The 17,570-nt window shown below is 37.6% G+C and overlaps 1 non-coding gene across 1 annotated transcript; it reads right to left on the bottom strand.

The window, feature by feature from the left end:
• Positions 1 to 17,248: 17,248 nt before the first annotated feature.
• LOC131042129 (U6 spliceosomal RNA) lies at positions 17,249 to 17,351 on the bottom strand. The gene has a single exon (XR_009105124.1). It is a non-coding gene; the product is annotated as a U6 spliceosomal RNA (small nuclear RNA).
• Positions 17,352 to 17,570: the final 219 nt, after the last annotated feature.

Below are 17,570 nucleotides of genomic sequence, written 5' to 3'. Positions count from 1 at the left end.
GAAAACTTTACCTTTTCAGACACCCTTTTGGGAGTTTCATACAATATCTCAGAATTGGATATGGGTTTGGTTTCTAACCCACCTAACCCTTTTTAGGCCTAATTCCCTCCTTTTAAGCCTACAAAATAGGGTTATGCTCAAATGCCTTCACCAGTCCAAATGGCCAAGGATTTTCATGATTGTCTTAGGTCTGTACACCCATGAGGATGTCCAATCCAACTTGGAATCAAATCCATCCAACGGATTTACCCATCTAGGGCTTGATGTCCATGTTCCCCATTGCTTGCCAACTCAACGTGCCAAGCCTAAGGTATGGTGGCAAATCTGGAGTTTAGCCTCCCTTGTCTTAAAACAAAATTGAAAGCATACTTTACAAGGCCTCCTAGCATTCCACAAGGTTTCAGTACAGAGTTCCACCATGGAATGCTAGGTATGAGCAATAGAGTCTTCAAAACCCTTGTTTTAAGGTCTTTAGGACCCGCCTGCAAACAAAATGACAAAACTTACAAACTATAACACTTCAAAACCTCAAATCACCATGAAATGAAAGGTATGTCTCTACTCTAATAATTCATGCCTTTTTCTAGGCTTGGAAGTCCGTACAGACCATACAAAATCTGTTAAACTCAACTACTACTCACTGAAAACACAAATTTTGAAAGGCTAAACTTGCTTTTCTTCATTCAAATCTTCAACCAACATTCTCATCAGTTGTCCCAAGCCTTATATCGGCCTTGGGTTGGTTACAAATGTCTTTAACTGAAAAATACAACCAACTAGCCGTTGGTGTTTGGAAAATGCAAATGTTGCAAAGTTGCTATGAGCAACTTTTGCAACTTTTTACAACTTTTACATAGTTGAGCAACTTTTGCCCAAATCAAACCTAGGTCACTTCTAAAGGTTAAAATGACCTTAAAACCTCCTAAAATTCATCAAACCAACCTATTCTAACACAATACCAACTTAATCTACCAAATGCTCTATCTGGCACCCTTAAGAGCCAATAGGCCAACATTGGCAAACCAATAACTCCTACGGTCCTTACATCATCTGAGCACTTATTCAAAATTCTATTGACCTTATTACAAAGAAAAATCACATGATTCCAAACTCCTGGAACCTACACAAAAAAATTGCTCAAGTTCTCCTACACCAATATTTTGGTGGTTCTTTGTCTTCTATCCATATAGACTATAGCACAACACGCAGACGTCTCCATGGTGCACTAGCATCCTAAACCGAGAATTTATCAGATTGGTGGTAAATTTTGTTGTTTGTTATTTTTTTTTCTTAATAATTAGAAAACCTTGTTCTATTATTTAGTGGTTATTATTTATATATTAGTATAGTTTATTTTATTTTATTTCTTTCTTGTATCTTCTTGGCTCACCATAGTGCCAATTTAGTGAGGTGACAAAGGAAGGTTTTCTCCTTGAGGTTCATCACTTCGAGGGTAGAAATTTCCCTCTACAAATAGATAGAGGAGGATATAAAGAGGTTATTAATGAGACATAGATGAATATATAGAGAGGTGGAGAGGGAGGGAGGGTGGAGAGAAAGGTGATGACCTAGACAATTGAGAGAGAGAGAGAGAGAGAGAGAGAGAGAGAGAGAGAGAGAGAGAGAGAGAGAGAGAGAGAGAGAGAGAGAGATGGGGACAAGGAGGGAGAGATAGAGAGGGAGAGGGGTGAAAGGGAGGGAAAGACCTACAGAGGGGAGGGAAGTAGACATGAAGGAAGTGAGATATCAATGGAAGGAGGAGATAGAGATGTGAGGAGAGATCAAGAAGCTAAAGAGAGGTTTCATAAAGAGAGAGTGGTAAGGGGGGAGGGAGATAGAGGTGGAGTGTGAGGAAGAGAGATTTAGATGGGACAAATAGGTAATTGAGAGATGAAGAGGGGGAGAGAGTATTCAAAGACCTAGATGGGGAGAGAGTTGGGTAAAATAGATATAGGAGGATAGAGAGAGGTGAGTAGTGAGATATGGCAGGATAAACCTAGAGAGAAGAGAGATAGGGCTGGAGGGAAAGGTGACTACATAGAAAATAGAGAGAGAAAATAAGAGAGAGTGACCCAAGAGGGAAGCAAAGAGATGGGGGTAAGGAGGAAGGGAAGAAATGGAGGGAGGGACCTAGCGAGGGGATGGATGGAGAAGAGGAGAGCGAAAAAGAGAGAGAGAGAGAGAGAGAGAGAGAGAGAGAGAGAGAGAGAGAGAGAGAGATGAGAATGAAGGGATGGAGGGAGATGAGAATGAAGGGATGGAGGGAGATGTATACATGGAGGCAATGAGAGACCTAGGGAAGGAGGATAAAGAGAGGGGAGAGAGAGAGAGAGAGAGAGAGAGAGAGAGAGAGAGAGAGATTTTATAAAAGGATATGGGTACATGGGGATGGAGAGAAGTGGAGAGGAAAGGAGAAAACTATAGGGGTGATAGATAGAGAGGCGAGAGACCTAGATGATGGGAGAGAGGGGTAATATGGATAAAGGTAGATGGAGAGAGGTGGCCAATGAGACATGGGTGGAGAGGTAGATAGGTGGAGAGGGAGGAAGGTAGAGATCTAAAGAGATTAAAGAGAGAGGGTGGGAGGGAAAGGTGATAATATAGACAATGGAAAGAGAGAATAAGAGAGAGTGGCTTATGAGGGATAGAGAGAGACATGTGGGTAATGAGGGAGTGGGATATAGATAAGGAGAGGGGAAGAAAGGGAGGAAGAGACCTATAGACAAGAGGATGGGGGAAGAGGAGAGACAAGTAAGAAGGGTTGGAGGGAGAGGTATACATTAAGGGAGTGAGGAACTTAGGGAAGGATATAAAGAGATGAGGATAAAGAGAGAAGAGAATGTGAGAGTTGAACATAAAGGGAGAGTGGTAAGGGGGGGTGAAAGAGAATTAAAGGGGGAGAAAACTAGAGAGGGGATAGATTGAGAGGTGAGAGAGCTAGATGATAAGAGAGAGGTGAGAGACCTAGATGGAGACAAAGAGAGAGTGGTGAGATAGATTGACAGGGATAGAGAGAGGTGGGTAATGAGATATGGATGGAGATGTAGAGTGGTGGAGAGGGAGTGAGAGAGGTTGGGAGGGAAAGGTGATGACCTAGACAATGGAGAGATGATAAGAGAGAGGGCGGGGGGTGGAGTTGGAGATGGAGAGGGAAAGAGAGGGAGAGATAGTAGGAAGTATCAACATGGGCAATACCCTCAACCCTATGTAACCTAAACCTTGTATCATTAAGCTTGTACCATGAACCCTATACCAATACCCTAAACCATATAATATAAACTCTATACCCTACACTCTATTCCCTAAACCATATACAAGGGATGGAGAGGTGATGACCTAGAGAGGGGAAGGATAGAGAATAGAAGAGATAGATACAAGAAAAAATAAAAGAGAGGGCTAAGGAGAAAGATAGAGAGAGGTACATAGGGAATGAGTGAGATAAATAGAGAGGGGAGGAGTGGCGAGGTGAGGGAGAGATAATTTCATAAAAACAAAGATAGAGGGGTAAGGAGGTAGGGAGAGAGGTGGAGAGGGATGAAAAGAACTAGATATGGGAAATATATAGAGGTGAAAGACCTAGAGATTGGGGAGAGAGAAGTGAGAGACCATGAGGAGTATAGATAGAGGTGAGATAGATAGAGGGAGAGATAGGTGGGTAATGAGATAAGGATGAGAGGTAGAGAAGTAGAGAGAGAGAGAGGGTTGGAATTATAGGTAGTGGTCAAAAGAATGGAGAGAGGGGGAGAGAAAAAAAGAGAGAGGTATGCAAATATAGAGATGGGGGTAAGGAGGGAAGGCAAGGTAGAGAGGGATAGAGGATAGGAGAACAAGAGAGGGGACAAAGAGGTGAGAGAGAGAATAGAGGGAAAGAAAGAAAAGTATCAGTAGACAGGGAGGGAGACAAGGATGGAGTGAAAGGTAAAACCTTATATAGACGTCATTGATCATAAACCCTAAACTCTAAGGTTTAATCAAAGCGGGAGAAAGAGAGAAAAAGAAAGAGAACTTTTTGAATGTAGACAATAAGATGCTAGAATTATTCAAATGGTGAGATAGCATTGAGTTAGTCATTTTTATAAAATCCATACATTATTTGGTGCTAGCATTATGTTAATCATTTCCATGACATGTGTGCATTAATTGGTGCTAAAATTTTAAAAATGCATTCAAATAGCATGTGCATGTTATTTGGCACTATCATTTTTATTTGTATTGAGAAATTCTAGCACTTTGGGTCGGATTTGCTTTGAACATCCCAGAACCCAAAGGGTTAGATGACCATTTCATGCAAAAGATGTATTTTTAAAGAGTAAAATATATAACACATTTTTGGGCATGGTCTCCATCACATTTGCACATGTTTCAATGCAAATTTGAAAAAAATACCACAATGGATTAAGCTCTCTTAGCTCTCTAACCATATGATGTTTTTCACATTTTGAGTATGCTAAGATTTTCATCTCTAATTTCATTTGTTAGTGTGTGCATGTTTTATCAAACCAAAATATGGTATTTTGGGTATAGTTTTTTACTCGTTAATCAAATTTTGAAAAAAATTGTATTTCTAGAAGCTAGACTCCATCCTACACATATTGAAAATTTTGATTTTTGATTAGTCTTAAAAAAAATTATGAGGGAGTCCAATCAAATTTCTATTTTTTCTTGATGTGCCCACTCTAAAAATTAGTAGAAAAATAATGTATTCATTAAAAAATGACCAAAAAATTGGAGTAAACTACATGATGTTATCTAACTTCTCACTAGAGTGATTTTTGAAGTTCTAAAAAAGGAACATTTTAGGGGGCACAATAGATGCTATGTTATGTTTTTGTGGGGGCGGGGCTTTTGAAACCCTTAATATCCACCATTTTCACAAAAAAAAAAAATAGTATTTTGGAAAGTAGAGTTAGACCACTACAACACTTATTCTTGTTGTATCTTCAAATTTTGAGTGTACCTATATTCAATTTCTTGTTGAAGATTAGAGTTTACTGATTTTAGAAAGAAAGAAAAAGTTGCATCTTAAGACCTCCTTTTGGTCTTCAATCTTGGTACACTTACTCTTTTATTTGAACATCTTGTAATTCTATTTTGAACCTCCTTATATGCAAAAAGAATGAGGAACAATTGAGTGTAAAGTTACTCTTTAATAACAAGGGTAAGTGAGAGGCATGAGGAGGTTGTTCATGGGTACATAAGTGCTTCCATGTTGGAGGAAAATAGGAGAATGAAAGTGAATATATTGTAATAACATTTATTTATTGAAAATGCATACTTGGCGTTGCTTCTTGGTGGATTTTATTCTCGCATCTAGGTTTCTCCATGTAAATCATGTGTTATGTGATCCTCTTATGTTGTCTATTTGTGTCTCTTTGATGCTATCTTACGATGATGTTATGCATTTTTTATTATTGTTGTAAGTTCATATAAGGTGGTGTTAATAAGCACGATATGAAGACTTATTTTTAGTATCATAATGAAGAAGGATCTAAGCATGGTAATTACATATCAAGGCAATTTAAAATAAAAAAATATAATATTAGTTTCATATTTTCATGTTCTAGTTGTACAAGCTTTGTATATCATCATTTGCTTGATTATATTAAAGGTTAGATATTAAATTTCAAAACCTTTGGTGTTATAAACTATATAATTCTCAATAATTTGTGATATTGAATGAGAAAAGAGAAATTGTAAGAATATTGGATGGTGAGGTGGGAGAATAAGAATGCTCACACATGTGTGAGCTTTGATGTAGTATGTGTGAAGAAAATTCTCACACATGTGTGAGCATGAATGTGGCATGTGCGAAGAGCATAGTTACATGTGTAAAAATGGGAGTGGATATGAGACAAGATTAAGGGATAAAGTGGAGGTAAAAGATGCTTCTAATATAGCATTCTCACATATTTGTAGGAAAGGGTTTGGCTGATTCAATAATGCTCACACATGTGGGAAGATGGAGTAGAAAGGGGGAAACATGTAAAAAGGTGAACATTTAAGATCTTGATCCATACTAAGAATCAAATGGTTGAGACTATAGAACAAATATATTGTGTTCTCTAGTGATGATGTGAATTTAAATATTAGAAAAATGTTAATGGGGGATTAATTAACCTAATTAATTAATTAATTAGCATAATAATTAATTAATTGGAGGATTATTAGAGCTAAGGTTAATCAAATTAATATTAGAGAACAAAGAGGAATTAATTCATAAGAAATTGTGAAAGTAATTAATTAAATAATTATTTATTTTATAAATTTATATAAAGTTATTAAGAAGAATTAGAAGTAAATTTTGAGTGTCTACAATGTCAATTTTAATATAATATTACTTTGATTGATTTATCATTATCTACATCTACTTGGCTAAGAGACTTACATCACAAATGCCAATAAGATAGAGGCATTAAAAGACTCATGCAATAGGTTTCCATTGATCCTTCTTCAAAGCCCAACATTCATGGGATGATTTTTTGTTGCGATATAAGAGGAAATTTAGTTTTGGCCTCCCAATCAACTTTATGATAGAAATATTTGTCTAAATTCCATGGTACCCCATCTACTACATGATTCAGGTTTAACATAATGTATGAAATATTTTTCCATATTTTTTCCTAGTCCAAGTTATACGAAATAATATCAATAAATTTTTGGTGGAATGCAAGATCTTCCAATGTAACAAACATAAAATTGTTTCCACTCTTGGGTAGTTTTATCCATTGTCTATTCCTATCCAAGTGTGGATAGACATTTTCATGGATTTTATTTAAAGCATTACAAAGTATAAATAAACCAATCATTCCAATGGTGGTATCCCATCTCTGAAAATAGGACCATTTTTGTGCATTAGATCATCCTCATTTTGCCTCCATTGTTTGCTAGATCTTCATTGACTAAATTATTCACCTCCATAGTATACTTGATTTCATTATCAATGATCATGATCCAATTTTTAGTAGTCACTTATGAGGAGAAAATTTTCAATGTCATGATATTCAACACAAAATAAGGTGTTATATAACCCATAAAATAATGGTCAAATTAAAATTATTAATAAATTCCCGAAGGGCTCTTTGCATTGTTTTTATTTTGATCAACAATATAATTGGACGAACTCATTAGCATTAACTTAATGATGCTATAATATCACTTATCACATAACAATTGATTACTCTATATGAGGTCATGTGTGGTCAATTTCCAACATCTATCTAGACATACATACTAGGTAAATCAAAGATACAAATAGTGGATTTCATCCTTCACACATGCGATACCATTCTTCACACCCTACAACAAATTTCACCTAACATAGAACTATATGAATGTACAAGTTTATCAACACCCTTTAGAGCACACATTTACTATTGGCAACATGACCTTCCTTTGAATACATGCATAGAAGCAATTACCTTTGAAGTTGAAGACTTGTCAAAAGCTTGCCCCCAAGTTTTATGAGCCTGATAAATTTTTACAACTAATTGGTTGTTTTTATTGTATACATGTTAGAGCTTCCTCCCTCCTCCAAGATTTGTTAGATTTTTTCATGTCTCTTATTTAAAGCAAGATCTCAGTTGATAGATTTGTGCATAATCTGCATTACATGAGTTGGATATTGAAGGATCATTTCTCCTAACACCCAAGTCTATCCTTGATAGAATAATGTGCCATCTTTGCAACCAATGCATCATGGAGGTCATTCTCTCATGAAATGGGTTGCAACTAGGAGATGTAACATGGGAACCCCTCATCCATGTATAACAACAATTTTCTCGTCTCAAGATCTTAAGAAGAAAAAAAAAATTAAGGGGTGGACATGTTAGGACTTGTAGTCCAAACTTTTTCTTCCCAATTAATTACTTTGGTATTAAGATTTATTAATAAAAAATTTGAACACATGTTTTAGAAGTAGTCGAGCTTTTTAAAATGATTTGTCCCAAATGCTTAGGAAGTAATATTTTCTTTGGATAGAATTACTATAGTAAATGGTTTGATAGCAGAATGGATCAAGCATGAACTTGTCCCAAAATATCACCCCTTCAAATATGATAGTGATATATTGTAATGCACGAACTTGTCATTTCAATGAAATAATATTCTTGTGCTTCTCTTTGTAGCATATTTTTATGTATATCTTTCTTTTAGATAATCTATTATATTGTATGAAAGTATACCAAGTAATGTATTCAAATGCTAACCTTGATTAAAAATGCATCATTTAATATCATCAATGATGCATCATGTAAAACATGTTATGAATTTATTGATTAGACATTTATTCCAGCATTATAACAAAATCACAAAGAACAGTTATAACACATCATCTTAGGTCCATTATATGTTTGTTTCATGTCTTCAATTGTTTTCTTAAATCCATAAATTAAATCTAAATTTAGAAATTCAACTTAGGAGAACTTGACCCTTCCAATCTAATAAATTCTAAAAGGTGTTTGTAAATATTACCAATCTTCGCTACTATTAAAATATTAGAGGTCAAGGTGAACTTTCAACATACTCTAAAATCCCACATCATTCTCGCAGATTATAGGGTCACTCACATGGAGTATATTAGTTCCATGCGCATGAGGAACAATTTTACAACTGTAAAATTGATCTAAAAAATACACAAGTGAATTTTTAAGACTATAACAAATGATAAAAATTCAGCATGGACAAACAGATTCTTAACATTTAGACATAAATTTTTACATCAAAATTTATCATTAAAACTATAAAATATATTTTATATTAAAATATTAAAAAATTACATGTTCAAATTGAAAAGCAATTGAAAATGAATACAACAGAAAATAGAGACAATGTCAACAGTCTACATTGAACAACAGCTTAAAAAAACAGTCTCAAATAATAATAAATAACCAGTTTCCATTGAACAGTCAATAACAAAACAACTCATTTTAATTTTGTAAATAAATGTAAAAACATCTTACAACTAAAAAAAATACACGTGGGATTTTTGGTATGAAAGTAAGTTGGGAAATGTTTTTTATTAATGTTTAAAATTCTGCTTTTTTGGTTGCAATGGATCTGCCACTTGCCTTTTTATTTTTTATTTTTTGACGTGGACAATAGTGAATGAAATTCTTCCTATCCATCTACCATATAATCATTAAATTTGGTTATAATCAATGAATTTTTAGACATCGTAAATTCATTGATTTGGTGATCAATAAATATCAATAATTAAAAAATTAGTTTAAAAAAAATCCTTGCATAGGAGTAAATGTGAAGGTAGTTTTTGGATGTTGTTTTTGTTGGTGTAAATAATTATTCATCTTGGATATTATTACACTTACTTAAGTTTACTTAGGAAATGCATTTCATAGTAGTTTGGGTATAAGACACTTGGGTGTTTGTGCCACATTGGGATAGTGTGTGTAGGAGAATTTCCACCTTTTATGGTGTCAATCTTGTTGTTACACTCACATTCAGTGGGTGATCCACCCCATGTGGACTATTATATTATTTATCCTACCTACCCACACCTATTTCCTACCTACCCTTATTTCTTATTGAGCCACATGTCATGTTTGTGTGCTTACATATCCATATAGCCTTGCCTATGTAAGCAGACTTATATTCATTGTATGTAATGCTTAATGATCCAGTTGATCATATTTTTCATCTTGATAGAATATAGTTTATTTCTATCATCTATTTTGTTATCTCTTATTTGTCCTTTCCATTGCCTCTTGATCTTGGAAAAATCTCACATGGTATCAGAGCTGGTCCATGTCTCACATGGTATCAGAGCCATTAGAGTGTCATTGGTTTGCCAATTGAGAGAAATTTGATGTTATTTAGGGTTTGTATTTTGGATCTTTCTATTGCAAGTTATTATTGAAGCTTGATGGATCAAATCTGAGGTTACCATTGGATTGAGGAGGTCCAAGAAAGTCAGTTTTGCCTTTTGTTTCATCCAAATCGGACTTCAGAGGCCAAATCTAGAGGCATTTGAAGTTTGAAGCCGTGACGGAAATTTTCTAGAAATTATAATTTTGCAAGCGATTTTCAAATAGCAATATCTCTCATCTGAACTCCTTTTTTCGAGCAATTGTTTTTATTTTGGGGTAGAATTTCATGATCTGTACAATGGTGCAGTATTTTTCTATTTCGCGGATACAGGTTTTTCAGAAATCGTGAAATCCCGATTTTTACAACTTTTGAGGCTTCATTTGGGCTCATATGGACTCCTTTTCAGGTGCCATTTTTTTTGAAAGTGCATATTTTTTCATCTACTTTCATAATTTGTCATTTGTTTGCAGTAATTTTAAGTAGACATTGTATTTTCATTATTTGGCCATTTTTGGCACATTTGGTACTTGCATTTTGCTTGGATCTCAATTTAGATCACTAGCAGTATTTGTTGAAGTCTCTTAGATCTTAGCCTATTGAGGCAGTTGTAAAACAAAATTAGAATTCCACCTTGCCATTGTTTGCAAGTGGCCTATTGTACACGCACTACATATAAAGTGCCAAAATCATCATTTTTTGGGGGGGTACTTTGATTGAGTGAATTTGGGGGGTGTCTCTTGTGCTTTTGTACTCTCGTGTTCCTTCCTTTTTGCTGCTATGGGTTCTTCTAAGTTTCCTCTCTTAACTCCTCATAATTATGCTACTTGGAAAATTGATGCATGGAGTAAACTTATGGAAAAAGGACTAACTCATTACATTGATGGAACTATTGTTGCTCCCGCTGATCCTAAGGTTGATCCAGTTGGTCACTTCGATTGGCTCACTAAAAATATCATAGAAATTGGTACCTTAAGAAAGTATGTATCAAAGGATCTCATTTTTCATATTGAGAAATGTACTCTAATCAAAGATTCTTGGAAAAAGTTTCAAGACTTGTATGGTCAAGTTGATGAAATTAGGGGATATCAAATTGATAGTGATCTCACCATGTTATATCTGAAGAACTTTGATACTATACAAGATTATGTCACTAAGGCAAATGAGTTAAAGGCACAACTCAAAGATTGTGGCATTGATAAGAAGGATACTCAATTGATATTCAACTTGATAGGTAAGCTTCCACAAGAATATGCAGCATTTGTTTCTAGTTTCCAAACCCATAGGATGACAATGGGTTCAAGCTACACAATGCCTACATTTGATGCTTTCAATGAAATGTTGATAATGGAACAAACTAAGTTGATAAGCACGGGCATTATTAAGGCTTTTAAGTCTCAAGCATTAGTGGCAAATCAAGGGAACAAAGGAAATCAAGGAAAGGCCAACTCAAACAAGAAGAAATGGTAATCAAAGCCTAAGGACAAAGCACCATCTTCTCCACAACAAGGAGATTCATCCTCTTCCAAGAGAGATAACTCACCAAAGAGGGAGAGACCTAGTTGTGCCTATTGTAAAAAGGTTGGTCATGAGGAGCGTCGTTGCCATTCTAAGAAGATTGATGAGCTCACACATATCATCAAAAAGAATAACATTGATTTGCCTAATGTCTACAAGAAGGATGATTCATCAACTTCCACTTCCTCACATTCAAAAGGAAAAGGGAAAGCATTCATGGCTTCTACAAGTGGGAAGACTCACTCTTTTGGGACAAGAAAAGGAAAAGCTCTATGTGCTACTATCAGTCATGATTCAGAGAGATGGCTTCTAGATTCAGGGGCTTCTCATCATATGGCATCTTCACATTCTATGTTCTCTACATTTGAGCCTTGCACCATGCCGCAGATTTTGATGGGCAATCATACATACGTGGATGTGATTGGGAAAGGATCTATTGACATTGGGGATAACTCCTTCAATGATGTGTTGTGTGTACCCCACTTGACAAACAATCTCCTTTCCATCTATCAAATCACACATGGTGCAACTAAGATAGTTGTGGAGTTCACACCTGAGTCAATTTTCATTAGAGACTTGGAGACTAGAGCTATCATTGTGACTGGGGTGGTTGATCATGCATCTCGGTTATACTCCTTTTCAGATTTTGTTGATGATGATGATTTCACATTTGATGATTCTACACATGATGATCACACTTCTTGTGATGGTTCAGATTTTGAGGAGAACTTTGGGCACTTGAACATGGGGATTCTCACATATGAACCCATTCTTGAGTCTTGTATTTCATCTCCTTATATTGATATCACATCACCTATTGCACCTGATGATGCAGATAGTGCGACAGTTTTTCCTTCGTGTGATTCAGTGTAGTAGGATATTCATTGTCTTCCAGCTTCAGATTCATGGGATGATTACTTGACAGACATTGCAGGTTTATTTATGGAATCCTACATTGCAGATTTGGGAGACATCGTTGATGACATTCATCTTCTCTTTGATGAAGGTGATCCTTCTTCAATTGTTGCGAGGGAACACTTTGACCCTCTTGTTCATTCTCTACATGATCATTCTTTTGAGGTTGACATGATTGTGGATACTTATGTATAGCAGTTGGAGGAGGTCTCTTTATTTTTTGACGAGACATGTGAGTCTTTTGGACATGTTCTACATCCATCTCCACTAGATCTTGGAGTGCCTTTTTCAGTAGTGTGGCACAGTTTACCACCTTTGGAGGGGGTATCTTTCAGCATCAACATGGGGACACTTGAGCATTTTTCAAAGATTTCTTTCATCATGAGTTTTCTTCATACATCTTCCCTGCATGATTGGGGAGACTTCATTGATACACCTTTGGTTTTGTTTCTTCCTAAGGGGAGGAATTTTGTTTGACAATCGTGGAGAAGTTTCTTCATACATCAAGCTTCTATCATTGGTGTAGATTCCACATTGAGGGGGGGCTTCCTAGTCTCTCTTCTTCTTCTTCTTCTCTCATATGGGGGGGACTTTTTCCTCACATGGGGTTTTGTTCCTCAAATTCTTCTATGAGAGTTCTCTTGTATGTTTTCATCTCTCTTTTGGGGGAGGGTTTTTTCCCATTAGGTTTTTCTCTCTTTCCCCACTTTGTGAGAGATTTCATTGCATTGGTTCTCATGCATTTGCATTTGTACATGGGTACCTAACATGGCCTAGTAGCCAGGACCCATCTTGCATTGCTTAGTTGCATTGTAGACTTAAGTGCATTCCCCTAAGTTGCACTTAAGGGGGGGTGTTGGTGTAAATAATTATTCATCTTGGATATTATTACACTTACTTAAGTTTACTTAGGAAATGCATTTCATAGTAGTTTGGGTATGAGACACTTGGGTGTTTGCGCCACATTGGGATAGTGTGTGTAGGAGAATTTCCACCTTTTATGGTGTCGATCTTGTTGTTCAACTCACATTCAGTGGGTGATCCACCCCATGTGGACTATTATATTATTTCTCCTACATACCCACACCTATTTCCTACCTACCCTTGTTTCTTATTGAGCCACATGTCATGTTTGTGTGCTCACATATCCATATAGCCTTGCCTATATAAGCAGGCTTATATTCATTGTATGTAATGCTTAATGATCTAGTTGATCATATTTTTCATCTTGATAGAATACAATTTATTTCTATCATCTATTTTGTTATCTCTTATTTGTGCTTTCCATTGCCTCTTGATCTTGGCAAAATCTCACAGTTTTTGATAATAAAAGCAGCCAAAAACAAGGGGGCTGACCCATAGGAACAATAAAGAGGACATTGGCAGGACCATTGTTCCAACACAATCAGCAACGTAGTAGCCTTTTACCTCTATCAAAAACATAAACCATACTACGAGAGTTTATCAGCAATAAAAAACTACCAATCAGAGTATAATTCATGTGCCACGCAGGGCTATAACCAGCAAAATATAAACATAAGCCTAAACTGGGCTTATCTGACCCGCAACTACACAGCATAAACAAAAAACTCCACCACATGCAGACATATATTTCTTTTTCCCTTGGCTCTTCTTAGGGAGCATTTTTTGAGCCCATTCCTTCGTGAGGAACTTGAATAGGCCTTTGTAGTCGTCGTCCTCCTTGCCTTTCCCTTTGGCCGTGGTATCCTGCAACAGGCACATCATAGTCGCCGAGAATCTCATGACATTTAGTGCAAACTTGGACACATCGTGCATCTTGGACTCCGTCGCCTCCAGTCTGCTGGTGATCACCTGCACAGTGTCAAAGAGGGCCTCTATCTTTTTTTCAAGCTCAGTTAGGTTGGGCTCTTCTTCCTTCACACTACTGGCCTCTTCAACAACCAACATTTTTTCAATCCTGAAGATCAGGGAAGGGAAATTGGCGGGCTTTGGATTCATAGAGGAGACGGGGCTTTTAGAAATCTGGGTGGAGCTCACGGAATGGGGGGCCTGAATGTGTTGGGGAAGGGGCGCTTTAACATTAGGAATGGAGTTGTCAGTGTCGTGCGAGGAGGAGGGGTCACGCAGAGATTTCTCTGAGGGTTTAGAGGCCAACCTGCTAGAGCGGCAAGGGGTGTTGGCTTCTTCAATAATGTCCAGGTCCGAGTCAATCTCCTAGATTTTGACTCTTTTTGGGGTTCTAACCTCCTTCGGGGAGTGAGTCTTGGTTTTCTTGCTGGAGGATCCAAATTCCGGGCACCGAGGGCTAGTGTCAACATTGGCTGGGGGTTGCGTCGAGGGGTTGACATTTTGCATAGAAATGGAACGAGGCAGGTAGAGGGTGAGGTGGAAGTTATACAGGCAGAGCATGAGACCCTGATGCAGGATGGGAAAATCTTTCCCTTTCTTCTTAGCTTCAACTATATCCTTAATGTTAGCATCCATCGAATGCAAAAGAAAGAAAGGAATGGAAATGAGGTCTTTGTTCCTCAAATGGTTCAGGAATGGGAGATGGTAGTAGTAAAAAATGCCATACTTGCCCTCCACTATAAAATATTTCATCACAATGTAGCAGACTTCATCCCACAGGTGGGGAAGCTCCTCCCTGTTGAATCCTCTAGCCCTCTTGATAAGGTTCTCTCCTTGGTGGAAAAATTGGTTGAGGCTAGTGGAGTTCGTGATTCGGCTCTGCTTTTTCCATTTTCTGCCCTCCATTCAAAGGCCCGTCGCCTAAGCAATAACCTCTTCATTGATCTCGAAAGAGATTCCCCCCATGGTCACCCTTTTGTCCTCCCAAGAAGTCACGAATTGTTTGGAGAGTCTCTCATCATTGCCCTTCATATTTTCCATGAATTTCTCAATACTGCCTTCGGTGCACACAAACCAGGCTGCCGGTTTGGCTTTGAACTCATCCACTTTGTTGGGTTCCAGTCTGAGCCTGTCCCCCCCCATTCTTGAGTCCTCTAGTTTCACAGTTTGAAAAACCAGAATACAGAGCCGAAGCAAACTCAAGACAAAATGGTTGCGAAGGGAGTGTCGGACTTGAAATAAACAGTCATAATAATCAGAGTGATTATTATCCCTTAAGATCTTGTAGATATTGACTGCCGAAGATCTATTTAGAGCATGCAAGCCTTTACTCAGGCCAATGTGAGTTGACAGATTTCCAACACCGCCTTTACCGTCACTAGTTGGCTCCATCTGGGTAATAATTAGAGGGTAATCATTCTCGATGTCTGTCCTTTCATCATGAATCCATCCCATGTGGTAGTGGTGACTCAGCCTGCCCTTGATACGTGGCCGTCTCAAGTAGAAATTGGCGGGATCTCCGCGCCAATTTAAAAAATACAAAAAGGTTTCCTTCCTCATTGAGCAGAAGGGGTTGTCCTTTCCTTGAAAAAGGCCTTTTCCTTTTCCAAGATTTCCCTAATAGTGATTGGCAGCAGATTGGAGTCCCTCTAGCATCATAAGCCATTCTACAGTCTTTCTTCAGCAGCCATGGAATCGGTGGCTCTGTTTCCTTCTCTGAATATGTGGCATATAGTGAAGTCCTCCATTTTGACCAGTAAGCACCTGATGTCCCTCATAATAGGTCCACCCTCCATCCCACTGAAGTGTTTCCTTTGATAGAATCAATAATGATTTGAGAATCTCCTTCGATTTTGAGATGTTTTATTCCTATGGAATTAGCCATTTTCAAACCCCAAAGGAGGGTCATTCCTTCAGCTTGAGTGACTATATTATCCCTCAGGTTGCCAGCATAGGCTACAACCATGTTCCCAATATGATCCCTTATGACTCCACCACCCGCCTGATAGTTGCGTTGAGCAGAGCCATCAAAATTCAGCTTAAACCAGTGAAGTCTGGGGGTTGACCATCTAGTCATATGTCTCTTATTCTTGGTGTTGTTGTTGACGCGATCAAAACCAGGGGGAGCTTCCAGCAAACAACGATCTTCTTGTCCACCTCATCAGGAGGATAGGGGGGATTTTCCATTTTGTGACTTCTAAATTTTCAGTAATCATCTTGAAGCAGATGTGAGCCACAGAGTCCGGGGGGGTCTCAGTGTCTCTAAAAATTTTGTTATTTCTTTCTTTCCATAAGGCCCAGCAGATGTGCGGTGGAATTTGTTTCCAGAGTTGAATGATGAGGGGATGAAGGGAGGGGGGGGGTCTAATCGAAAGCAAAAAAAATTATATTCTTCTGAAAGACCCAACAGAGACCACATTTCTGAAGGGTGATAGACCAAATATGAGCTACAAAGGGACAGAGCACAAAAAGGTGGTTGATAGATTCCTCATCAGCTTTGCACAAGCTGCATCTATTGGGGAGATGGAATCCCCTTTTTTTAGGTTATCAAGCGTAAGGGTTTTACCATGCATGAGGGCCCACCAGAAAAAATTAATTTTGGGGATTAGTTGAGGGTTCCAGACTTTCTTCCAGCATTTTGTGTCCACGAGGTGCTTAAGGAGCTGATTGTAAGCAGATTTGACAGAGAAATAGCCTGATTGCATCTCTTTCCAGATGAAGGAATCTTCAGTTGGGGCTAGGGGGATTCTAGTTTTCGACAATATGAATTGCAGATCCTAGGCCAGGGGGACCAGATTAAGTCTATTGCAACAGATGAGAGTAATGTCCTTCCACCCCCTTCCTAGGACCAAATAATCTGCAACAAAATCCCCTAGGATACCTTTGAGGTGATTCATGATTTGATGGAAATGAGTGTTGGTCAGGGGCCTGTCCTCTGTCCAAAAATCCTCCCAGAATCTAACCTTTTTACCGTCACCCAGCAGCCACTTCAGACCCTCTCTAACCATCACTCTGTTCTTCAGGATATTGTTCCACAGCTTAGAACCTTGGGGGAGGTCTATTGTATTCAAATTGTAAAAGAAATGCTCCTGGTTCAAGTACTTAGCTTTGATGATGCTGCACCAGTCAGCCTCACCTTTAGCCAGGGTCCATCCAATCTTGGCAAAAAAATTTGGACCATTTCTCGATTTATGCATGTCATCCTTATGCAGGGGCCATGCTAATCTTCTCTGTACCATTCCAATTTTATCGGATGTCTCCGAAGAGACTTGGATGTTGTTATTGACTCTAATATATCAATAATTGGATTACACACAACACCAACATTAGTTCATCTTTGTTCCCAAATCTAAATGCTCTTTCATTGCATTTAGTTTTTTAAAATAAAATTTGATTTGTTCATTCATATTTAATTTAATATAAGCTATTATACTTTATTTTTTAGATTGATTTAATTGATCTAGATTTATATAAAAAATCATTTTATT

The sequence above is a fragment of the Cryptomeria japonica genome, chromosome 4, assembly GCF_030272615.1.
Source record: "Cryptomeria japonica chromosome 4, Sugi_1.0, whole genome shotgun sequence".
Taxonomy (NCBI): Eukaryota; Viridiplantae; Streptophyta; class Pinopsida; order Cupressales; family Cupressaceae; genus Cryptomeria; species Cryptomeria japonica.
Note: the sequence above shows the minus strand (reverse complement) of the source record. Positions and strands in the feature narration are given on the sequence as shown.